The 26,896-nt window shown below is 45.1% G+C and overlaps 1 long non-coding RNA gene across 2 annotated transcripts; it reads right to left on the minus strand.

Moving 5' to 3' along the window:
• Positions 1-10,214: 10,214 nt before the first annotated feature.
• LOC140409035 (uncharacterized) lies at positions 10,215-15,715 on the minus strand. 2 transcript variants are annotated; one of them, XR_011940265.1, is made up of 4 exons: positions 15,462-15,715; positions 14,948-15,037; positions 14,274-14,378; positions 10,215-11,271 (listed from the first exon to the last, which is right to left on the minus strand). It is a non-coding gene; the product is annotated as an uncharacterized lncRNA (long non-coding RNA). The 2 variants fall into 2 exon arrangements; XR_011940264.1 differs by lacking the exon at positions 15,462-15,715 and having other exon boundaries at positions 14,948-15,187.
• Between the last annotated feature and the right edge of the window lie 11,181 nt (positions 15,716-26,896).

Raw genomic sequence — 26,896 nt, forward strand, 5'->3', positions numbered from 1 at the left:
TGCCTTTGAAGTTTTGAGGGTTTTAATCTTTCAGGGCAGCACGGTGGCACAGTGGTTAGCACTGTTGCTTCACAGCTCCAGAGTCCCAGGTTCGACTCCCGGCTTGTTCACTGTCTGTGCAGAGTCTGCACGTTCTCCCCGTGTCTGCGTGGGTTTCGTCCAGGTGCTCCTATTTCCTCCCACAGTCCAAAGTGCAGGTTAGGTGGATTGACCATGCTAAATTGCCCTTAGTGTCCAAAAAAAAGGTTAAGCGGGATTACTGGGTTACAGGAATAGGGTTGAGGTGTGGGTTTAAGTAGGGTGTTCTTTCCATGGGCCAGTACAGACTTGATGGGCTGAATGGCCTCCTTCTGCACTATAAATTCTATGATTTGCCAGTACTTCCCTGCATATAACACACATTAAATTTGCATCCTGACTTGCATTGGCAAAATTAATAAACAAAACCTCAACAAATCATCTTTATACTGCTTTGTTCCTGATTTCAGCTTCTTCTTACTGGGTTGTTCACCAAAGGATCTGAAGCTCACACAAGTACTGCTGCATCCATAAAATGGAGGAATCTCTCACGCCCAGAGCACGTGACGTCAGTACACGGGGCGCATGACTTGCTCTCTGCCACCGCTTCTGGAGAGAACTCCATCGATATTTAAAAAGAATCTGCTCCTGGGTCAGTGCGCTGACATCAGAACTGGTGGTCTGCCTCGCTGGGTTCCAGGCCTGCGCACTGCTGTGGGGGTACGCATGCATGGGACAGCCAGCATTCTGAAAGTCGGTCGCAGCCAGCATCTGTAAAAACCAGTCGCGACTCTTGGGCACATCTTCCCGCAAACAGGAATGCAGCAACCGATGGCCCCGCCGCGACCCTGAGTTTGAAAATTACTGCCTTAGAGGTGAGATTGGGGAATTAATAATAGGAATTAATAATAGGAAAAAAGGAAACAGCGGAAGCATTGAATGGGTATTTTGTGTCTGTCTTGAATGAATGAATGAAATGAAATGAAAATCGCTTATTGTCACAAGTAGGCTTCAAATGAAGTTACTGTGAAAAGCCCCTAGTCGCCACATTCCGGCTCCTGTTCGGGGAGGTTGGTACGGGAATTGAACCGTGCTGCTGGCCTGCCTTGGTCTGATTTAAAAGCCAGCTATTTAGCCCTGTACTAAACCAGCCCCAGTCTTCCCAAGAATATTCAAAAATCACAATCACCAGGGAAAATATACTATTAGAAGTAAAGGTTGTCAAGTGGCATGGAACTGTTGGTTTCTCGCCCCTGGCCATAAAAAAACTGGCTTCAGGAAAAGCAAATGCATTGATTGTGATCGTCCAAAATTCCCCAGAGCCTGGAAAAGCCCCAGCAGATTGCAAAGTCACCAATGTAACAGCTCTATTCAAGAAGGGAGGGAGACATAGAAGGACAATTTGGGCCAGTTAGTCTAACACCTGTCATTGGGAAAATACTCAGAATCTAGTAATTATGAAGGAGGTAATAGCAGGGCATTTAGAAAATCATTTTAAAAATCAGGTAGAGTCAACATGGTTTTTGGGAAAGGGAAATCATGATTGACTAATTTATTAGAGTCCTTTGAGGAAGTAACAGGCAAGTTGGATAAAGGAGAACCTGTAGATGTTGCTGCATTTCCAAAAGCCGTTTGATAAGGTGCTACCTCAAAGGTTGCCACACAAAATAAGGGCTCATGGTGTAGGAGGTAACATATTAGCATGAATAGAGGATTGATTAGTTAATAGGAGGCAGAGTACTATATTATTAATGTTTTGATAACTCTTGTTGGTAAATTTTCCAGTGTCATCTTATTTTACATGATTCCTTATCAAGTGTATCTCCTAATAAGCAGTTTTAGTGATTGTTTTTTTGTGGTTTCCAATACAAAAAAAGATCATGTTAATTAAGTTAAAATAAAAGCAAATTACTGCGGATGCTGGAATCTGAAACAAAAACAGAAAATACTGTCCAATCTCAGCAGGTCTGACAGCATCTGTGGAGAGAGAAGGGAGCCCTTCTCACAAGCCCTCATTATTTCTTGGTTTATACTGTGCCCCACTTTGGAAGTATTGCTTGTGGGCCTGTAAATTTGTCCTACCAAGGAATTTATTCCCCTTGTTTTTTATGTCCACCCAGATCGATTAACATTTTGGCCCTTAGTGCTGATATCATTTCTTAATACAGCCTTGATGCCATCTTTAACCAATAAAGCAACTCCACCTCCAGTTCCATCCTGTCTATCCTTTCGGAATACAAAGTACCCTAGGAGATTCAACTCCCAGTCCCGGTCCTCCTGCAACCATGTTTCAGTAATCCCCACCAAATCATACCCATTTGTCTCTATTTGTGCTGTCAGGGATTTGGGCCATTCAGCTGGAGCCATGCTTGTTGGTGGGCCTTTTTGGAGTATTGGACTCAGCGGTCCTGTAGACGGGCGAGGGCAGATGTCCTAGCTTTTGCCTCGGTAATAGCTCGGCGGCGAATTCTGCTTGGGTGTAGTCCCCCAGTGCTACCTTTGGCCTTGGCTTGGTTGGGGGGCCTGATGGAATTTTTGCACTTTGAAAAGATCAAGTATACCATAAAGGGGTCGGTGGAAGGGTTCTATTCAAGGTGGCAGCCATCCATCTCCTTTTTCAGGGAAGTGATTGCCGTCTGCTGGTGAGGAGGGTGGTGATTTTCTTTTCATATTTTTTATTACGGTTCTGTTTTCTCTATGGGGTGGGTGGGGGGGATGGGGAGGGGGTCTGGAGGATTGGATGCATATACTTTTGGTATAATACGGGGTTGAGATTTGAAATTTTTTTGTTATAATGAATATCTTGTTTGAATAAAAATATTTTTTTTTAAAGTAAATTACCTATATGGAATAGCAAAAATGATTGTTTGCAATCTCTATTTTCTAGTCACTTCTGAATATTTCTAGGTAGTTGTACAGGAATAGATTGAATAATCTATTTGCATAAAACATGATTTATCTAACTTGTGGTGAAAAAAATCTACAATTAAATGTACAAACTTAATTCAATTTCTAAGAATCTTTCTTGAATGGAGCCAAACATCTGTCATAAGCATAAAGTCATCAGTTGGTTTATTCCAACACTACATTACAAATATTAGATGTATTTATTTTAAATAGATAGAAAGGTGGGGAGAGGGTGGTCTTATTGGTGTACTCTTATGCACAGACAGTGGAAAGGCGTCAAAAAGCAAGGCTGGGAATCAAATAACCTTCAGTGCTTACGATGTCATGTTGTATTTATCTAACCTTCTGGCCCACTGCTGTTGTGCCTGAGCCAGGGTGAATTTATCAGCAAGTGTCTGGCAGGTGCAGGTGAAACTCACAGTGTCCAGAAACTAGCATTCAGTCAAAATTTAACTCTTACCCTGCAGACCATTATATCCTCTTGTATGCCTGTTTCCTCTTTGCAGGTCATTGAAAAATATATTTAACTTACATTGCAAATATCCATCTTATATATCAAATGGGATATTTGCTGTACATAAAAAGGAAATAGAAAAATAATTAATTTTAAAGTATTACTTGTGCAAAAATAAACCATTTTATTTTGTCACACTGAACATCTGGGTGGCTGATGCGCTATTTTTGGAACTAGATGGTTAAATTTTGGGTTGCTATGGTGATTATCTGTTGAGTGATTTCAAAGCTGTCATCGTGGTGTGTTTAATTTATAAACCTGACCCAATCCAATCGTACAATGTCTATGGAATTGTCCCAGATATTTTCTTCATAACTTTCCATGATATATTTTTCAATGTCAGATAGCAAGAACATTTATCACATTGATGTCTCCTCACCTTAAGACGATGACATTTAGTTTTTCTTCCATGCAGAAGATATTTCTGAAAAAGGGATCGACTTCACATTAGTCTGCTGGATACAGTGTAATAAACGAAGGTCTGCTTTGTTTATTTGAACATAAGGTCTATTATGTTCTAAACTCATACTTTTCAGCATTTGTCGCAAGGCGTTATGGCACCTAGGATTGAAACTAATGACAACAAGGATGAAAATTATGTTGGTCATATTAGTGTACAAGTGTACGGCACGTTTATATTGCAAAGCTTTGTCTATTTTAGTGAAATCATTGACACAGTAACGGCTTCATTAAAGGGGCTAAAATGTTACCCTCAGACAGGTGGTGTTTTAGTTAACAGGGCATTTTGACTAAACTTTCAGGGTTTGTAATTTTGTTAAATACAGTACAAAATCTCCCTCCTAGGGCTCACCATAAAGCAGTTTTAGATTCATATGAACATAATCTGTGCAGTGTAATCTGCTGAAAATGTTTCCAATCTGGTATTAATGTGACATGACATTTTGTGACCAATGAAAAGGCAAGTTTACAAAGTTCCTTGGCCATTCTGTGAACCACCTGGGAATTTTTTAAGATTCAATTTAATATATCTTATTTTATATGTTAACACAGAGCTGGCTGTTTGTTGGTTCTCTGATGCCAGCATGTACTCCAACTTATTTGGCAAACCACATTGTGGAGCCAGTAACAAAACTGAGGTCTGCGAGTTGCGCATTGTTCTAAGCAGAACTGATTTCAAACTAGTGTCTGCAGCACAATAGTATGAACTTCAGTAAATTGTCATGAAACACATGGTGCCAGATGGCATGTTTACAACAGAGAAAAGATTAGAATCATGAGCAATAATCTGCCCTGGATTCATTTCGGACAAAATGCTTTTTTGGCATGAATATTTTTCTCCAACTAAATGCTCATCTCGCTTTATAGGATTTTCAGCAATGAATTTAAAATATAATCTGATATGCATCACATTGCCTGAGAAGTTGTTTCTCTTTCTGGTTTCCCCTGCTGATCACACTTCCTGACCCTTTCTCCATGTCACCAGTGTCACAATCTTCTTGAGTCTGGTTGGGCTCAATGCAGCTATCTCCATGTTTAATTTTAAATAATCCCTTCAAAAGGTGGAATAAAATACAAAGCCCCTAAAGATGGAGGGAATAATGTATGATCATTTTTATACACAGCGATATTCCCACTTCTCTCTCTCTCCACCCGTCCAATCAAATGCAGTATTTTCCATCCATGCTCTGAATGCTGTACCTCTCTGTACACCCTTACCACCAATGCAACGTCTCTCCACAATCCTACCTATAGTGCAGCATTTTCCCCTTTGCACCCCTAGTGCAGTACCACTTTCACACATTTCCCACCCCCACAACCCACACTCCAGTACAGCATCCATCCTCACAACCCACACTCCAGTACAGCATCCATCCTCACAACCCACACTCCAGTACAGCATCCATCCTCACAACCCACACTCCAGTGCAGCATCCATCCTCACAACCCACACTCCAGTACAGCATCTATCCTCACAACCCACACTCCAGTACAGCATCCATCCTCACAACCCACACTCCAGTACAGCATCCATCCTCACAACCCACACTCCAGTACAGCATCCATCCTCACAACCCACACTCCAGTACAGCATCTATCCTCACAACCCACACTCCAGTACAGCATCCATCCTCACAACCCACACTCCAGTACAGCATCCATCCTCACAACCCACACTCCAGTACAGCATCTATCCTCACAACCCACACTCCAGTACAGCATCCATCCTCACAACCCACACTCCAGTACAGCATCCATCCTCACAACCCACACTCCAGTACAGCATCCATCCTCACAACCCACACTCCAGTACAGCATCCATCCTCACAACCCACACTCCAGTACAGCATCCATCCTCACAACCCACACTCCAGTACAGTATCCATCCTCACAACCCACACTCCAGTACAGCATCCATCCTCACAACCCACACTCCAGTACAGCATCTATCCTCACAACCCACACTCCAGTACAGCATCCATCCTCACAACCCACACTCCAGTACAGCATCCATCCTCACAACCCACACTCCAGTACAGCATCTATCCTCACAACCCACACTCCAGTACAGCATCCATCCTCACAACCCACACTCCAGTACAGCATCCATCCTCACAACCCACACTCCAGTACAGCATCTATCCTCACAACCCACACTCCAGTACAGCATCCATCCTCACAACCCACACTCCAGTACAGCATCCATCCTCACAACCCACACTCCAGTACAGCATCTATCCTCACAACCCACACTCCAGTACAGCATCCATCCTCACAACCCACACTCCAGTACAGCATCCATCCTCACAACCCACACTCCAGTACAGCATCTATCCTCACAACCCACACTCCAGTACAGCATCCATCCTCACAACCCACACTCCAGTACAGCATCCATCCTCACAACCCACACTCCAGTACAGCATCCATCCTCACAACCCACACTCCAGTACAGCATCCATCCTCACAACCCACACTCCAGTACAGCATCTATCCTCACAACCCACACTCCAGTACAGCATCTATCCTCACAACCCACACTCCAGTACAGCATCTATCCTCACAACCCACACTCCAGTGCAGCATCCCTCCCCCCACAACCCACACTCCACAGCATCCCTCCCCGCACAACCCACACTCCAGTGCAGCATCCCTCCCCCCCACAACCTACACTCCAGTGCAGCATCCCTCCCCTCCAAAACCCATACTCCAGTGCAGCATCCTTCCCCCTGATGCACTAGCAATTACGATGAGACGAGAGTAGAGAGTAATCGAGGCTTTATTACGCAGAGATGTGTAGCCACCCGCAGCTGCTGCCGAAATGGCTGCAGTTCGGAGAGCCCACACATTTATACTCCGCCTACTGGGCGGCACCAGCAGGCAGGGATCTACCCCCGTACCTGTAGTACAGGGGCCTTACCGTAATACCCTCGTATGCAGTGCAGTATATACAATATAATACAACAGTGGTGACTACCACCCCTCCCCCCACAACCCACGCTCCAGTGCAGCATGCCTCCCCACAGCCCACACTCCAGTGCAGCATCCTCCCCCTCCACAACCCACACTCCAGTGCAGCATCCTCCCTCCACAACCCGCACTCCAGTGCAGCTTGCCTCCCCCACAGCCCACACTCCAGTGCAGCATCCTCCTCCCACAACCCACGCTCCAGTGCAGCACCCTCCCCCTCCACAACCCACACTCCAGTGCAGCATGCCTCCCCACAGCCCACACTCCAGTGTAGCATTCCTCCCCTCCACAACTCACACTCCAGTGCAGCATCCCTCCCCCTCCAGGAACACACAATACATCAGCACCCTCTCCATGTTTGCCCCTCACTCCCCCCAATCTCCTTTTCAAGTTATTTACGGAAATCCGATGCTGTGATCCAAAAGAAATTGCGGACATCCACAAATCTATCATGCGATCCTGTACAAATGAGAGGGAAACATGGTAACTGCAAAGAAGTTTCTTCGGTACGGTTTGGAAGGAACTGTTATCAAGTAGATGGATTATGACAAATTACTTTCGCAAAATCGGCGATCAAATTGTGACAGTGCCTTTATTTCACTGGGGGCGAGTGGCCTGGGCGGCCCTGGGGGGAAACACGGCTCTGGCAGTGAGACACTGAAGGGACAGAGAGTTGTGTGCCTTAAAGAAACTTGTGTGTCTGCGGCGAAATCCCTTAAACCCACACAGGGATCAATGGATCCACTCCACAGAGGCTCGTGTGCGTTTTCTTAAAGTGAGATGTCCGGACATAAATAAATGTTGTCAAAAGGCAAAGTTAAAGGTGCATCAATGCTATTAACATGTCTGGGACAGTGGAGGAGGACGGGGAGTCCGGCAGCGTTGGCATGACAGAGAACTGAGAACAGAGAACTGAGGCTGACAATAATGAGGTATTCCAACCTGCAAAGCTCCTTCCAATAAGGAACAAATCCACCGTAGTCACAACATATGTTAAAGCGAGACCGTCTTAAAGCGGACTCACTGTATAGACCTACTCGTCCAAACTGTAAACACTTGTACTGTTCTTGGGTTGATTCTGGTCATTTCGATCTGCAGTACATCCCTTCCCCAAAAATATTGTAACAACAGTGCGGGGGAGCTGATTGGACGGGGCTCAGGATAACATGTCCTCATTTCCTAAGTGAAACGTACCTATCCAGCCTGTTATAGTTCAGTGGGAAATACACATAATTGCTTGCAATTGTGTTCAAATGTTGTTTTAGTAACTTAAATGTACTGTCATCTGTAGTACGGATGCTATAAGCAGCTGTTGTGAGTTACAATGTAAATAAAACAGTCTGTCTGCGCTGGAGTTTCATGCAGATTTGTATTTACTTCGCTTTAAAAAAAATCTTTCCATCCCAGTGTCCCTGATGGAGAAAGGAAATGATAGCGATTAAAAAGACAACAGGATGTGTGTGTGCAAAGGGAAGAAGACTATGTTCTCAGGATATTTATGTGTACTGGAATCTGAGAGGCCATTCCCAGAGCCTCCCTTTTCCCAATTAAACACCGCCTCCAAAAGGCTCCCACTCGGTCCTAACGCCCGGACAACTCACAAAATGTGTGAACAATCAATGGCCGCGGAAAAGTGTGGGCTACAAAATCTGAATGTTAATGTGGGTGCAAAATCTGACGATATTAAAGCAATTTACTTTAATATTATCCAACACATGAATAATACTGAGGGCTTTTCATAAATTGGCATCATTTACAACAGCACCAGGGACATGTTTATATAATATATATATATAATTAGAAAGGTTCCCCAACACCACTCCATTGATTGTTTTTTCTCTTTTGAGAACTGGATTATTGTATCCGCTTATTTCTCGGTTGATCGAATCGAACTGCTTGATATAATATTCTGTAAGAGATCCCAATGTAAACTGGATGGACTGAGAGATTGATGATGGGGTCGCTTGTTTCTCTGCTAACTTAGTGGAATAGCCCCAGTGACACTGCTCCGGTTTAGCGGCACATGGCTGGAACTGGGCCAGTTGTGAGTGAAGCGGGATCGGCGAGTGTCTGCTGCGCTGCTCTGACCGTATGTCAAGTTGGCGCTGGCGGAGAGTTCCTGTGGGTGGGAAGGGTGTGAGCCGTTTCCATTTGAGAAGAGCTGGACATGGGCTGGATTGGAACGGGCCGTCGGATTCAAGTCTCCATCTGACTGGACAGGAATTCCACGCCCTTCCTGACTGGTGGCATACGGAGTGAAGCGGAGTGGGATTTTGTCAGGGGTGGTGGGTGGGGAGGGAGGAAAAGATGTCACATCCAGGCTGGAAACACAAAGTGCTCTCTGCACGGTCCCACATCTGACTGAGCCCCAAAATGGAAGTCAGGCGATTTGCCCAAACGGAACGGCGACCAAGGGAACCCCTCACTCGGGGTGATCAGAATGTAGACAGGACAGGGGCGGTAAGATACCCGACTGTGTGCTTGACATGGTTTATGTAAGGAGCCTGCCTGCCTATTAGCGGTTTACCTGCAACTACTGATCTGACAGCACGTGGACTGGAACCAGAGTAACTTGGCCGGTTTTACTTTAATCGGATTACATTGAGAGCGGTGCTGGAGCAGTCTGTCAATTCTGCCGCTCCGATTGTATGAGGTTGAGCTGCCAACCCTTGATCCGATTGTCAAATCTTTAATCCCATCGCGATCTGCTGTTCGCTTCTCAGCTCCAATAACACTAATGGATAGCTCTTATTGGCTGCATTAGACAGATGTCTCCTCTCAAATCGGATTGCTAGTAATACTTTCACTCGTATTAAATGCAAACACCTCAATTTTCTCTCCCCGCCCCCTCCCCAGTATCATCCACACAGTGGCACTGGAGCAGTTGGACGTGGGTTTTATGGAAGTGCGGACAGCATTTCCATACAGCTTACTCCATAGGACCAGCTCACAGCACAATAACTGCAAAACCTCCAAAGGCAGCGATTGCTGCTTTTTAAATCGCTGTGGATTATTGGGAGGATAATCGTTCAACGGTTCAAATCCAAACTTTTCCTGATTGGGTTCCACAGCATATTCCTCTCAATATCCATTCATTGTTTTATATATTTTATGATGGAAAAAATGTCAATTGTTATATTTTAATCGGATTTAATCTTCACGTATTACAATACAAGCAAGTTTACATTAAACTAATCTTTATATTGTATATTTTAAAAAATATATGACTGTATTGTAAAGTGACTCGGCACCGAGCGAGCGGGTGATTCAGGAACGGGCGGACAAGTACCATTTTATTCAGCTCAAGTCTTCACGGATTTTGTCAGTTTTAGTACACGGGCTCCTAGATATTTCAAACACGATTTTATTTTCCTTACTGTCCTTTTCCATTGTTAGTTTTGTCGGATTGCTTTCTGAAATCCATACATGTAACAGAAGAACGATGATACAAATACTAGACTACCCTCAGTACACATTCAACTGGCTCCGCGGTGGCTCTTTGTGTGTTGGCCTTTTTCAAACCGCGCCCGTTAATTACCAGCCAGAACTCTCCTAATTCAATCACCAGCGTGTGGACGGTCTTCCCTTCTTTCAAAGTGCATCACACATACACATCACACATCACACATGAGACATCACACATTAGAGATCACACTTTGCACATACATTACAGATTACACATGACACATCACATATTGCACATACGCATTCACATTACACATCACATATTGCATACACATGCACATTACACCTCACGTATTGCACATACATTACAAATTACACATTACGCATCACATATTGTACATACGCGTTTACATTACACATACATGTTATACATCGCATATTGCACATATGCATTACAGATTATACATACACATTACACATCACATATTGCACATACACATTACAAATTACATATCACACATTACAGACGAACAAATCTTTTTTTCCATTGGGCTGCCAAAATGTCTAATTAAAATGAGATGACAATAAACTCAAAGCCTAAGAAATCTTTTTATAAATTTCAATTGATTACATTTAATCAGCAATTAGCTATTTACCATGCATTGCAAATAAAACTTCAGGCAATAAGTGGATACAGGGAATGGGAGATCCAGTAAACCAAAGAGGATTGTGTTTCTTTACATTTTTGTTCTAACTAGAAGTTAGTGAGGTTTCATTTGTCTTTTCCATGTGAATAGTTAACAGGGTGAAATCAATATCAAACGAATCCATAAATCACCCATTATGTCAACACAGATCAAAATATCGCGTATGTTATTACAATCAATAAACTATTTTCAAACAACAGAAAATATGACAAACACATTGTAACCGATTGGGATTTTTACAAGTTCATTCTCTTCCGCCAGTTACAAACAAACCACAATCCGTAAAATGACCTGTTGGAATGATAAGTAACAAAACAGTACGTCAGATAAAATAACAATGTGTGCAACAGTCTGACACTCTCACAGTCAGTTAGTTTTATTCATAATACTGTTGTGTTTTCTGCCTATTGTGGATTGCAAGTAAAATATACTTAACATTACAATTGTAATTATTATTCACGAATAGTCGGTTAATACCATTTCCACTTCTTTCTTTCTGGTTGTACTTTATAACCGAGTGAGAAACCATTGTCTGATTCCATCACTAATCTGGAGTATACGACATGTACAATATAGAAGAAAAATATTAACGGTAAATTTTCACCTTCATAGATACAAACACGAACCATCATAGACTTGACAAATTTACAGCAGAAAAGTGACAGATGTTAAGGGGGGGGGTCAGTGCAAGACAATAAACTCGTATGCAGAAATGCATTTTCTAAATATTTTTAAAGAAATAGACATACAACTTGCACGTGGTCGAGTCTATATGTGTGTACTCGAGTGTGTATACCAACTTACACACTTGATATATGTGAGTGTGAATGTGTGTATATATGAATGTGTGTGTATGTGTGATAGTGTGTAAGTATTTACCCTGTATGTGCGTGTGGGTATGCATGTGTATGCATATGCGTACGTAAATGTATGTGTGTATATGCGTGTGTGTATGTGTACGTGAGTGTATGTATTTATAAGTGTGTATATGTGTGTGTGTGTGTTTATGTGTGTGCGTTATGTGAGCGTGTGTTTATGAGTGTGTGTGTTTGTGTGAGAGTGTGTGTTTGTGGGTGAGAGGGTGTAACTGTGTTTGTGTGAGTGTGTGTAGTGGGTGTTGGGGGTTGGCATTCTTGCTCTAGATATCTGCGAACAATCTGGATAACTCCCTTTTATGATTAACCCAACATTCTTGAATTATCTTCAGGTTAAATCGTTTCTGCATGAGTTATTATTAGTGGTTTATTACGCATGTGGCCTTCTTTCAGATTACCTTGTGTTGCCCTAAAATGTATTTTCTTTTCTTCCCTTTTCTTCCCATGTACTTAATGATCTGTTGAGCTGCTAGCAGAAAAATACTTTTCACTGTACCTCGGTACACGTGACAATAAACAAATCCAATCCAATTATTTGAATTCGCTTGTTTTAATTAATATTAAGCGGTTACCGCTCTCCGTCTTTTTAAAACAAGCTCCACACGAAGCTCTCTGTCCATTGACAATTACCCAGAACCTTTCATCGTGGAGCAAACCTACCCTACGTAAATAAATCTCACTGACCGTCTCATATTTGCCATGCAATATCAGATACATATATATAGCTGAAATGGGCTGCGAGACCAGGAGTGGGGCTCTGACAGGGTTTCTGAGGCTGCCAAATCTTTCGAGGGTTTCCAGCATTTTCCGGGCGGGGGGAGTGTTGTGAGGCAGGAGGCGGGGGGGGGGGGGGGGGGATTGTAAACATCAGCCTGAACCCGCCTGTCATAAGGTCTTATAGAGCCACCAGAACAGAGCTTCAAGAGTAATGATAAATGTAATCCCTCCCTTTATTGTCAGCTAATTAAAACTCCAGCGGCCATCAATGATCGGCAAAAACGACTGAAAATAACAGGTTTGAAACAATTAACTTCACTGTGTGGATGGACAATGCACAGATTTTCCTGCCTGCACAAATAAAGTGAAATGTTGACGCGTTACCCTCGGCGCGGCTAGTAGTAGATCGGAATTATTTTATCCCGCAGTGTCCATGTTTCGATATTCTTCATCAGATTGATTGAAATAGTCGAAAATGCCACAACGGCTGCGACCGTGCCCTTTTCTGTTTATAATAAAGTTCACGACCACATGTAAACAACGGCGAAGGATGGGCGCAGCTTCACAAACAACCCTGGGCATGTAGGTTTATTTAATACATAGCGTCAGGTTAAGTACCGTCAATATTTCACAAACTCTGTACCCCTAAGTTTCGCTTTGCACTTTCCCCTTGCTATTTGTCGAGAAGGAGATAAACAACGGTATACTTAAAACAAAAACACAATTCATAATCCAAGGGCTCCGGGAGTTTGACTTTAATCAACCCTCACTTTTTGTTTTGGAGAACACAGCGTTTAGTGGGAAATTTACCAGAAAAAAACATTTTCATGACAATATCAGCACCGGGTACAGCTCTGCGGCCATGTTTAAATTCTGTTTGATTTCAGGTGAAGAAACACAAGCTGAACGAAGGAAATTTCCAACGACTAAAAACCCTGCGCCTGACAGTAAAATCCCCCAATTGTTTTCACAATTCTAGCTTACCAAAGGGGAGGAATTTTCGTGACCCTGTGTATTAATTTTAAAAGCCATGTTTTTCTTTCAAATGTACTCATATCGTGTGACATTTGAGATCAGATCCAAGGCTTTTTATTCCATGTATGCGAACGGGAAAGTAAAACAGCGTTCAAACGAGTTACTTGACTTCATTGCTGTTAATATGGTATCAATAACATGCAAGAAGCTTCGCCTCGCAGTTAAAGCAAAGGTTTTCTCCCCCCCATAGAGCTCGTCTGCTGGGGGTTTGAAGAATTGCTTTCAGATTAGCCAATTATCAGCCATTAATCACTGATATATCCAAGTATAAATCACACAAAATGCTCGAACTCGTATATCCTCCAGTGCTGTTTTACATAACTATCTAAACTAGCGGCTCTTAATGTTTCCGTTACCATGTTCCGGATTATCTTCTCCTCAAACCTGATGAATTTAGATCGAATGAGGACGATAATGGCGAAGAAGATTTAAACGATTTGGACAGATAATGTCCCATGTTAAAAAAATCTGAAAAATACGGTCTTCAAATAATATATAATTGATGCATGGCTTGTATATTTTATATATTCTTTTAAAGACGTAACTGTTTTCAGTACGGGACAGTCAAATGGAGAGCGCAGATGTTTTTTTTCTCACCAATTCGGTTCAATTTGGATTTTTAAACCGCTATTGAAGTGATGCAGACACTAAATTCTGCTCCCTCACCTCTCTTTCGCTCTCTCCTCCTCCCGCCTTCCCATTTTATTACATCCCCCTCTGAGCGACTCATTCGTTCAGTCCTTCAATTTCTGATTGGCATCTGTTAATCTCCTTATCAAAAGTGGAAATGAGAGTAAGTTAGGGTGATCGCAAATTGAAGTTGCATTCTCCCGCGGTTAAAATTTGGAGCAGAAATGCAACGAACGGATCCAGCTCTGCCCTTCTGTCGCAACGATCACTGCAACCAATGACTTTGCATGAGACCGGGCATGGGGGTGCCGATCACCAATCATTTGTTAAGCTAAACGCCATGCAAAGGACAACTTCGCCTTATCACAAACTGTTCTGGTAATATCGAGTCAGCACCTTAATTAAAAATTAAATCCGAATTAAAAAGAGTTTTAACAGCACATTTTAAATCCGATCACAATATAAAAGCATGCCGCACACTGCAAAAAAAAAGTATTGGAATTAAAATAAAATACTGTGAAGTTTGCAATACTTGAACGACGAAGGACCGAATGTTATAGGTTCCTAATTGCATGCAGAAATCGCAGCAATCTCACACCGTGGCACATTAATACTGCAACATGTACACGCTGTTCACCCACAATGAGAAAAATGGCAAAGTAGATGCAGTGAAAATGAAAGGGAATTTGACCTCCCACATATGTACTTACATTTTTAATATTTATATTCTATTCAAAGCAAACGATTTGTTTGCATTATTTCTTGTCCGGTCGTAATTTGCTCCACAAGAATGTACAAGGCTGATTGAAAAAAAAGGATAGTTTGCAGCACAGCTACCGTTTACTAATTCAGATATACAGCATACGTCCTGTACAAAACCAAAAATAAAAGGCATCCCCTTCCCGTCATAGCTGCAGCCCGTTCCACCGGCCCGGATATTTTCCCAACATTTTGGGAGACGGGGTGTTGAGGAAGTGGGGGGGGGGGGGGGGGGGGGGGAGGGGTTCGACCTTCCCCTGATTAAGAAACCTTCGGAAATTTATTCTATTCATTTCTATCTAATGCAGCCCAGTGCAGGTGGCCGGCTCCACCAACACTGAGTCTTTTCAATAGCACGGCCTTCCTTCTAGTCAAGTACCATATAATTAATTTTAAGTTACTCTACGCACCATATTATTAAGATCAAAATCGAAAAGCAGTGTCAAAAAGAACTGATTTACATACAGTTTTTTCGTCTTTTGTTGTCGCAGAGTTGCCTAGGGTTATAGCGTTAATTGCACAATATAAATATTCAGGTTAATGTGCATGCGCCACCAAGACTATATTTAACCACAAAAAGTGCCTAAAACCTGCAAGTATCCGCAGCTAAAATGAAAGCAATCGCCTTCTTTGCCAGTCAGGCTGTAAACATCGAAAGGTTTAATAATGAGCGGAGGGACAGGCCATTCTCAGGATCAGAGCAACCTTCGCTCGTCTTGAGAACGGCACTATATAACAGTTTGCTTATAAAATGTTATTCCAAAGGCTGAAATATTAAAACACACTTATGCTATGCTTATCCTTCCTGTTCAGCTAGAGGGCGAGAGTTGGAACAGGCAATTCGTCACAAAACACACGGCTGGCTGCATTTCAACTTCGCCTTGCAGCGGAGGAAAAAGGGCGTCAGCTCCGGAGCAATCCCGCCATCTAGTGGATCGGACGGGACACGCACGAGTGTGTTCAAGCCAACGAGGAATCCTGCGGTCTCATGTTGCCCCCTAACGACGCTGTTTTTAAAATAGGCATTTTTAAAAAACCTGCATATCCCCCCTCCCCTCCCCCCCCCCCACCCCACGCAAATATTAGCCCCCCATTCTGCGATCCACATTGTGAATCCCGAACAAAGAATATTCTCTTGGGGAATGGGGCAATTTTCTGACTCACAAGTATCTCAACTTACTTTAAAAATAACTCAAATCAGATTTGGGGCATTGCATCCAGTCAAGTACCATATAATTAATTTTAAGTTACTCTACCCACCATATTGCATCATCAATTTCTAAGTGTTTTCCTGTAAGGGTCTCGTTTATTTTCTTTGTTACTTTGAATCATTTATAAATGAGCGTCGTTTATGGGTCCAATTATGTTTGAGTTCCTTCTACTGAACAATTGCTGGAATAGCAACTCTGCAAAAAGAGGCATTTTCTCACCCCAGAAAAATAGCCTGCCGGAAAGCGCCTAACTGTTGAAAATTGCGGAACCGTAAAGGTTTGCAGAAGTATTTAGTCAAAGAATCTAAATATATTTACTGTTGTTAAATTAGAACATTTGGATTTGAGAACCTGGACTACGCTCATGGCAACAAAAGACAATGGCACTTTTAAAATATGGCTTTACAGTGGCCTGGAATTATAGTTGTCACAGTACACACATGTAGTCTACTCAATGTAAGGAAGACACACAAAACCCAGGAGTCAGATTGTCAACCTGATTCTCAAGTTCTAATGTGATTTATACAGCCATCCCGAACAGACCATCTACTCATTTATCACACCACTGTTTGTGGGACATTGTCCAGGCACAACTCGGCTGTTGTGCTCCCCGACCTTACAGCAGTGATTGGTATTTCATTGACTGTGAGGCCTATTGGGACATCCCGAGATCATGGAAGATGCAATATAAAGTTTGAGCAATTCATTGAAAGGCATTACATGGTGCCAGCTTATTTTGTATGAATGTGCATGATGTACCGTCAATTGCCACGAGACGAGAATGGTGAAACAATTGAGGTTTTATTGCACAAGGTGTTGAGCCTCCTGCAGCTGGAACCAGAATGGGAGCAGCGCAGGAGAGCATACACTTTTATACGGTGCCTGCTGGGAGGAGCCAGCGGGCAGGGATTTACTGTGGTGCCTGTAATACAATGGCAGTACCGTAATACATGCAATATGTTACTAGTGGTGTTTACCACATTCACCCCTGTTTAAAAAAAAGTCCGGCGGGGGTGAAGAAAAACAATACAGATTGAGTCTGTCGGGGGCTCTGACCCTCCGCTGCGATCGCCTCAGTCCTGGTGGTGATGTGGGCGCCGACATGGTCACTGTGACTCTGGGAGCGTGTTGTCCTTGTCTTCATTACCCCTTAGTGGATCCAGTGAGAGGACGGATCCTGCTGGGGTGGGGGCTGCTGTGAGATTTGCTGGCGGGAGGGTGGGCGGTGCAAGGGTGAATGAGGCAACCAGGGGGGGAGAGGAGCGGTGTCAGGTCGGGGGTGGGGTATCAGCAGGTGCCAGGTCCCGGAGGGAGACTGTGTCCTGTCGCCCGTCGGGTTGTGCCACGTTGGCGTACTGCGGGTTTGCATGGAGGAGGTGGACCCTCTCGACTAAGGGGTCTGATTTATGGCTCCGCACATGCTTCCGGAGGAGTATGGATTCAGGAACTGTCAGCCATGTTGGGAGCGAGACCCCGGAGGTGGACTTCCTCGGGAAGGCAAACACACGTTCGTGAGGGGTCTCGTTAGTGGCGGTGCAAAGGAGCGACCGGATGGAGTGGATTGCGTCGGGGAGGACCTCCTGCCAGCGGAAGACCGGGAGATTTCTAGACTGAAGGACTGATGTGTTTGGTGGTCTGGATCACATACAGGTCACCAACACTTGACGTAGTGCAACACTATTTTATTAAAATGTTAACTATTGAAACATACTTGAACTGTGGGTAAATACAATACTAGTTTTAACTAAAGACCTTTGCCTTGTCCTAACCAGTTGATGCACTCAGCACATGGTGAATGTCTGTGTTGCAGGCTGTGAGCTCTGTGCTCCTAGCTAGCTGCTACTCGAATGAGCGGGAACTCTGATGCCCCCTGTCTTTATAGTGTGTGCGCTCTCGCTGGTGATTGGCTGCGGTGTTGTGTATGTTGATTGGTCCCACTGTGTGTCCATCAGTGTGTGTCTGCACCATGATATACTGGTGTATATTATGACAAGGACAATACAAGAACCGTCCTATTCGCCCTCTCCATCTGACCATTTCCCTGGGGGTTGTAGTTGGTCGCCTGCTCGAGGCGATGCCCTTGCTGAGCAGGAACTGACGCAGCTCATCACTCACGAAGGAGGATCCCCGATCGCTGTGGATGTAGGTGGGGAAACCAAACAGAGTGAAGATGCTGTGCAGGGCTTTGATGACCGTAGCAGAGGTCATGTCGGGGCATGGGATGGCGAAAGGGAACCGGGAGTACTCATCAATTACATTGAGGAAGTACACGTTGCGGTCGGTGGAGGGGAGGGGCCCTTTGAAGTCCATGCTGAGGCGCTCAAAGGGGCGGGAGGCCTTCACCAGGTGGGCTCTATCTGGCCGGGAGAGGGGCGGTTTGCACTCTGCGCAGACTTGGCAGTCTCTAGTTAAGGCCCTGACCTCCTCAATGGAGTACGGCAGGTTGTGGGCCTTGACAAAATGGAAGAACCGGGTGACCCCCGGGTGGCAGAGGTCATTGTGGAGAGCCCGGAGTCGGTCCACTTGTGCGCTGGCACATGTACCGCGGGATAGGGCATCAGGGGGCTCATTGAGCTTCCCCGGGTGATACAAGATCTCATTATTATAGGTGGAGAGCTCGATCCTCCACCTCAAGATCTTGTCGGTTTTGATCTTGCCCCACTGTGTATTGTTACACATGAAGGCAACCGACCGTTTGTCAGTGAGGAGACTGAATCTCCTGCCAGCCAGGTAATGCCGCCAATGTCGCACAGCTTCCACAATGGCTTGGGCCTCCTTTTCGACAGAGGAGTGGCGAATTTCGGAGGCACGGAGGGTGCGGGAAAAGAAAGCCACGGGTCTGCCCGCCTGGTTGAGGGTGGCGGCCAGGGCTACGTCTGGTGCATCACACTCCATCTGAAAGGGGAGGGTCTCATCGACTGTGGGCATTATGGCCTTGGCGATGTCCACCTTGATGTGGTTGAAGGCCTGGCGGGCCTCAGCCGTCAGGGGGAAAACTGTGGACTTGATGAGTGGGCGGGCCTTGTCCGCATAATTGGGGACCCACTGGGCATAATATGAGAAAAACCCCAGGCATCGTTTCAGGGCTTTGGGGCAGTGGGGGAGAGGGAGTTCCAGGAGGGGCGCATGCGTCGGGGTCAGGCCCTAGGACTCCATTTTCCACTACGTAGCCAAGGATGGCTAAGCGGTTGGTGCGGAACATGCATTTCCCCTTATTGTAGGTGAGGTTAAGGAGTTTGGGGTATGGAGGAATGTTTGGAGGTTTGTGTCGTGGTCCTGCTGATCGTGGCCGCAGATGGTGACATTATCTAGGTACGGGAAGGTGGCCCACAGCCCGTACTGGTCAACCATTCGGTCCATCTCTCGCAGGAAGACCAAGACTCCATTGGTGACGCCGAAGGGAACTCTAAGGAAATGATAGAGGTGGCCATCTGCTCCAAACACAGTGTATTGGCGGTCCTCCGGGCGGATGGGGAGCTGGTGGTAGGCGGACTTCAAGTCTACTGTGGAGAAAACTCGATACTGCACAATCTGATTGACCATGTCAGATATGCATGGGAGGGGGTACGCATCGAGCTGCGTGTACCGGTTGATGTTCTGACTGCAGTCAATGACCATTCTGTGCTACTCCCCAGTCTTCACTCCCACCACTTGAGCTCTCCAGGGGCTGTTGCTGGCCTCAATGATCCCCTCCCGCAGAAGCCGTTGGACCTCTGACTTGATGAAGGTCCTGTCCTGCGCACTGTACCGTCTGCTCCTAGTGGCGACAGGCTTGCAGTCCAGGGTGAGGTTTGCAAACAGTGAAGGTGGATCGACCTTAAGGGTCATGAGGCCGCAGACGGTGAGGGGGGGCAGGGGTCGGCCGAATTTCAAAGTAAGGCTTTGGAGGTGGCACTGAAAATCCAGGCCGAGCAACAGGGCAGCGCAGAGATGGGGGAGGACGTAGAGCCTGAAGTTGCTGAACTCTACACCCTGAACGGTGAGGGTCGTGACACAGTACCCCGGATTTCCAGGGAATGGGATCCGGAGGCCAGGGAGATTTTCTGGGTGACAGGGAGTACCGGGAGGGAGCAGCGCCTTACCATAGCAGAGTGGATGAAACTCTCTGTGCTCCTGGAGTCAAAGAGGCAGGTCGTCTCGTGCCCATTGATCTTCACCGTCGTCGTAGCGGTCGCGACGTTGCAGGGCCGAGACTGATCCAGGGTGATGGAGGCGAGCTGCGGGAGATGTTGGGAGGTCCCGGGCTGATCAGCGGTGGCGGAGGTATCAGCGGGCAGCGAACGGCCAGACGAGCAGGGGACCTGAGGCGCGGTCCAAAATGGCACCGATGATTGCGGCGCCCATGGGGCGCACATGGTGGGCGGCATCAAAGATGGCGGCACCCATGGGCCGCACGTGGCTTGTGGTGGAGAAGATGGCGGCGCCCCTGGATCACACGTGGGGGGTGTAGCAATGGCGGGCCTGGAAACAGCGGCGACTGACCGGGCCTGGCAAACGGAAACAAAGGGGCCCTTCTTCCCGCACCTTTGCAGGTCGCGCTCCACACTGGGCAGCGCTGCCTGGGATGTCTGCTTTGGCCGCAAAAATAACACTTGTGCCTCCCGGAGTTGGCTGGCTGCCATGCGGCGCAGGCTTGCGGTGAGCTTGAGTCGGCAGCTGGTGGGGCCCACGATGCCCATGAGTGTGCCGCGCGGTCGGAGGTGTAGGCCTCCAGATTACGGGAGGCCACTTCTAAGGAATTAGCAAGCTGCCTAGTCCCTGCAAGATCGAGCGTACCCCCTTCCAATAGTCGCTGGCGAACGTACGTAGACTTCCTGCCCGTGACATAAGCGTCTCTGATTAGTAGTTCGGTGTGTTGGACTGCCGAAACTGCCTGGCAGTCACAGTTCCTATCGAGAATCTGTAGAGCCTGAAAGAAATCGTCCAGAGTCTCCCCGGAGAGTTGCCATCTCGTGGCCAGGAGGTACCTGGCGTATTCTTGATTCACCGACTTAATGTAATGTCTCTTTAGTAGCATCGTCGCTTCTGTGTAGGTGGGCACATCCCGGATGAGGGGAAAAATTTCAGGGGTCACCCGTGAGTAGAGGACATGGAGCTTCTGTGGGTCCGAGAGGTCTTCAGTGGCTGCTCTGAGATCGCCCTCGAAGCAGGCTAGCCAGTGGTCGAAGATGGACGTGGCGTTGGCTGCATGAGGGCTCAGCTCCAGGCGATCAGGCTTGATTGAGATGTTCATCTTTTAAAATCTTGTGCAATAAATTGATGTACTGTCAATTCCCACGAGACGAGAATGGTGGAACAATCGAGGCTTTATTGCACAAGATTTTGTGCCTCCTGTAGCTGGAACCAGAATGGGAGCAGTGCAGAAGAGCATACACTTTTATCCGCTGCCTGCTGGGAGGAGCCAGCAGGCTGGGATTTACTGTGGTACCTGTAATACAATGGCAGTACCGTAATGTATGCAATATGTTATTAGTGGTGTTTACCACAGTGCAAAAGTTTAGTTCGCACTAATTGGTAATCTTAGTCAGAAAGGCTATCTGGATGGATCTCACTGCCTGAAAAGATGGTAGAGGCGGGAACTCTCACAACATTTAAGAACCATTTAGATGGACACTCGAAACGCCATAGCAGACAAGGCTATGGACCAAGTGCAGGGAAAATGAGAGTCCAATAGATAGCCTGGTGGCCAGCCAGGATACGATGGGCAGATGGGCCTCTTTTTCTACTGTAAAACTCAATGGGCGGGATTTTTCGGTCCCGCCCGTGATGATTCCCGCAGTGGGCTGAACCCGAACATTTACTCCATGACGAGAGGTCTGTGCAGAAAGTTGTATTGGGAAGCAGGAGTGGCAGAATTGGGATTTGCATAGGCTGGAAGATGATCTGTAAAAGGGCTGTGTCCGATCTATATTAATGATGATGGGTTCAACTGAGAATTTCAAAACAAGGCACGATTTTAAGAATTCTCAATGGGAAGCAATTAGGTGAGCATTTTGGCTACACAACAGCATTTAAGTTTTTCATTATATTCATGTGAGGCAACTTGGAATGTTTCATCACATTAAATACAAGTTGTATATAAAGTGGAAGGTTGTCATGGTTATACATTTAATCAGCTGTATACAATACATAGGCCAAATGAGAAAACATAGTTTTGTATTTGCAGCATTTAGAATTGCACAGCTGTGGCAGCAAATTAATTTAATGGGAATTAAAACAGTATTGAGGGAAGATTTTCTACATTTAATGAAATCATCAACCCGTTGATAGAAATGTATTTGCAATTTTGCTGCATAAAGCTCAGAGAAGCCTCGCATTTAAGAATGTGTTCAAGCTAGTTAATTGACCCTGCTCAAGCAATGTTGCAAGACTGCTATAATTTTGTATCGTTCCGGTTAAAAGCCTTTCTGCTTAAAGCCACCTAGTTGTTGGTATGTGTATACTCGCCACAGTGCATGGCTGTTCTGATTGACCCTTAATATTATGATTTATGGGCCTCAAACCTGTATCCAGCTTCTTCTCCTGAAGCTGGAACATGACAAATGCAATGTCCATGGGCTGTTACTATTAAATAAGTTAGGTTTAATATAGTTTCAAGTAGTTTTATTTTTCATTAGAGTGTAGGCTCTTGTACATTCAGGACTTGGAGAGGATTTTCAGACTGCCAGTAATGTCACAAGAAAAATTTGCCTCGCAGTTCTGGGAGTAATGCTGTTCGTCATCATGTACTCTCAACATTACATCTGTAATCTCAAAGTCTCCTTTTCCTATTAAGGGCAGATTCTATCTGCTAGATGAATCTCCAACATGGCCTTAAACATCAGGAGAGAGAAAGGAGTTTAGAAATTCATTTATTTAGCTTCCTCATCTCTGTTTTAAAGGATCATCCCTTCAGTCTGAGGCTATGCCCTCAGGTTGTGGTTTGTGTTACTAGTGGAAACATCCCCTCCACATCCACTCTATCCAGGCCTCTCAGTATTCTAAGTTTCAATGAGATCCCCCTCATCCTTCTAAACTCCATCGAGTACAGACCCAGAGTCCTCAAACACTCCTCATATGACAAGTCCTTAATTAGAAACATAGAATCATAGAATTTACAGTGCAGAAGGAGGCTATTCGGCCCATCGAGTCTGCATCAGCCCTTGGAAAGCGCACCCCACCCAAGCCCACACCACCACCCTATCCCCGTAACCCAGTAACCCCATCTAACCTTTTTGGACACTAAGGGCAATTTAGCATGGCCAATCCACCTAACCTGCACATCTTTGAACTGTGGGAGGAAACCAGAGCACCTGGAGGAAATCTGGGGATCATTCTTGTGAACTTCCTCTAGACTCTTTCCAAGGCCAGCACATCCTTCCTTAGATACGGGGTCCAAACTGCTCACAATATTCCAAATGAGGTCTGACCAGAGCCTTATACAGCCTCAGAAGTACATCCATGGCCTTGTACTCTAGCCCTCTCAACATCAATGCAAAATTGTATTTGCCTTCCTTACTGCTGACTGAACCTGCACTTTATCCTTAAGAGCATCGTGAACAAGGACTTCCAAGTCCCTTTGGGCTTCAGATTTCCGAAACCTTTTCCCATTTAGAAAATAGTCTATGCCTCTATTCATCCTACCAAAGTACATAACAGCACATTTTTCCACATTGAATTCCATCTGCCACTTCTTAGCTCACACTACTAGCCTGTACAGGTCCTTCTGCAGTTCCCCTGCTTCCTCAACACAACCTGACCCTCTACGTAGCTTTGTATCATTTGAAAACTTTGTAAGTTTGCAGTTCCTTCTTCCAGAACATAGTTGTATATCATGAATAGCTGTGGTCCCAACACTGACCCCTGTGGAACACCACTAGTCATCGGCTGCTATCCTGAAAAAGACCCTTTTATCCCACTCTCTGCCTTCTGCCAGTCAGCTAATCCTCTATTCATGCCAGTACCTAACCCCTAACACCATGGGTTCTTATCTTATTTAACAGCCTCCTGTGAGGCACCTTGTCAAACGCCTTTTGGAAATCGAAATAAATCACATCCACTGGTTCTCCTTTGTCTAACTTTCACATTTCCGCCTCAAAGAATTCAAACAGATTTGTCAGACATGATCTCCCTTTGATGAATCCGTGCTTTCTCAGCCCTATTTTATCATGCACTTCTAAGTACTCTTCAATCTCATCCTTAATAATAGATATTAAAATCTTACTAACAACTAAAGTCAGGTTAATCGGCCTATAATTTTCTGTCTTCTGCCTCCGTCCCTTTTTAATCAGGGGTGTTACATTAGCCATTTTCCAATCTTGAGTGGCATTAATTGTCCACTCAAGTGACTCAATTGATGGCCAGGAGAGGTTGTCCACATGCCTTCCTGCCAGAAACCTAAACAGGGTGAATGTGCAAAATGGCAGGGTGGCCATGCAATGCACTCACACCCAATTAAATGCTATCCCTGCTATCAAATCTGCAGCTTTACATTCCACCCTAACCCATGTGGTGTTGCGAGCAGGCTCCTAGGGAGATCTCTCATACAAAGGCACCCAATGCCTGAAAGCCTGACAAAGACATGTTCACCAAATCATGCCTTACAGAAAATGTCCCAGACACTACGATCACCATTCCTGTGGAAGTCTTGTTTCTCCAGCAGGACAGATCCAGCAGAGGCAGCAGCACAGTGGCATGCAGCCAGGAGGGAGTTCGTCTAGGAGTCCTCTCAACATTGAATCCAGATCCCATGAAGTCTCATGGTAAATACGGACAAGGAAACCTCCAGTTGATTAACACCACAGCTGATGAATCAGTGCTCCTCCATTTTGAACACCACTTGGAAGAAGGACTGAGGGTGGTAAGAGCACAGAATGTACTCTGGATGGGGAACTTCAATGCTCTTCACCAAGAGTGGCTCAGTGGCACCACTACTGACTGAGCTGGATGAGCCCTGAAGGACATCTGCTGGACTGGGCCTGCAGCTGGTGGTGAGGGAGCCCACAGGAGGGAAAAAGCTACTTGGCCTTGTCCTCAACAATCCACCTGTTGCAAATGCATCTGTCCATGACAGTATTGATAGGATTGACCAACACACCATCCTTGTGAAGTCAATGTCCTCCATCATGTTGCCCGGCACTACCAAGGTGTCAAATGGAACAGATTTAAAACAGATGTATCAGCTCAAAAATGAGCCTTTATGAGGCTCTGTGGGTCACCAGCAACAGCAGAATTGTACTCACAATCTGTAATCTCCTGGTTTCAAAAATCCCTCATTTTCGCATTATCGACAAGCCAAGAGAGCAACCCTGGTTAAAGGAAGAGTGCAGGAGGGCATGCCATGAGCAGCACTAGGTATAGCTAAAAATGAGGTGTCAACGTGGCGAAGGAACAACACAGGACTACTTAAATACCTGAGATGAATGTAGGAATTTCAGATATATTGTGTTATGGGCGGCACGGTAGCACAGTGGTTAGCACTGTCACTTCACAGCTCCAGGGTCGCAGGTTCGATTCCCGGCTTGGGTCACTGTCTGTGCGGAGTCTGCACATTCTCTCTGTGTCTGCGTGGATTTCCTCCGGGTACTCCGGTTTCCTCCCACAGTCCAAAGATGTGCAAGTTAGGTGGATCGGCCATGCTAAATTGCCCTTAGCGTCCAAATAAAGGTTAGGTGGGATTACTGCATTATGAAGATAGGTAGGTGTGGGCTTAAGTAGGGTGCTCTTTCCAAGAGTCGGTGCAGACTCGATGGGCCGAATGGCCTCCTTCTGTAAATTTTATGATTATACGTATTTGGTGCAGTAAGGGTTTAACACCTGGGTTAGTGTGTGTATGGCTGCGACAGTAGTGTTTTTAAAAATCTTGTTCTGCAAGCCAGGATTTCAGGAGTCAGGGGTGCAATTAAAGCATCGTAAAAGTTTGGCCTAATAGATATTTACTTATATTAAGAAGGTTCTCTGTGGAGTGGTTAATTGGAGACATTGTGTTCAGCTTAGCAAGATGATGTAGTTAATGGGAGGAGTCAAAGGTTGAAGCAGTCAGGTGTCAGGGTTTTCAGTGTAGTTTTTGGCTGGAATGTGAGCGGAGAAGGTTTCTGGAGAAATACAACCAGAGATTCTACATTATTCTGCCAGGGTGTCAGTCTCAAAATATACCTCTTTCTCAAAGTGGAGTAGCCAAGGTATCTCTACACAGCAAGTATTCCTGAGTGCTAACTATATTTAAAAGTGGATTGAGATTTGAGATGGTTTTTGTTGCTTGAGTGGAAATAAAGATTGCAGTTAAGGGCTATTGTGTCACTGTATTATTTAGCATTGTTTAAGGGGTAACTGTAAGCTATTTTCTTGTGTGATGTTAAAGATTTTAATACTGTGTCAGCAATAAAGTTTGTTTTAACATACTATATCCCTATTTCTTTGTGTAATCGCTCCTGGAGCAAAGTATCCTTTCCTCACAGTCTTACAAGATTAAAGTAAAATTTGGGGGTTTCTGTCCAGTATCCTAGCCACTGTTGGGGTCTGGTCCGGGATCTTAATATACCAAACAGTGAAAGGAGCATGAGATAGACAGAGCCAAGTAATCCCACAACCAATGGATTAAATTAAACTCTACGGCCCTGACTGGAGATTGGATTGGGATTGGTTTGGATTTGTTTATTGTCACATGTACCGAAGTACAATAAAAAGTATTGTTCTGCATCCAGTTCAGAC

The sequence above is a fragment of the Scyliorhinus torazame genome, chromosome 3 (genome assembly GCF_047496885.1).
Source record: "Scyliorhinus torazame isolate Kashiwa2021f chromosome 3, sScyTor2.1, whole genome shotgun sequence".
Lineage (NCBI taxonomy): Eukaryota > Metazoa > Chordata > Chondrichthyes > Carcharhiniformes > Scyliorhinidae > Scyliorhinus > Scyliorhinus torazame.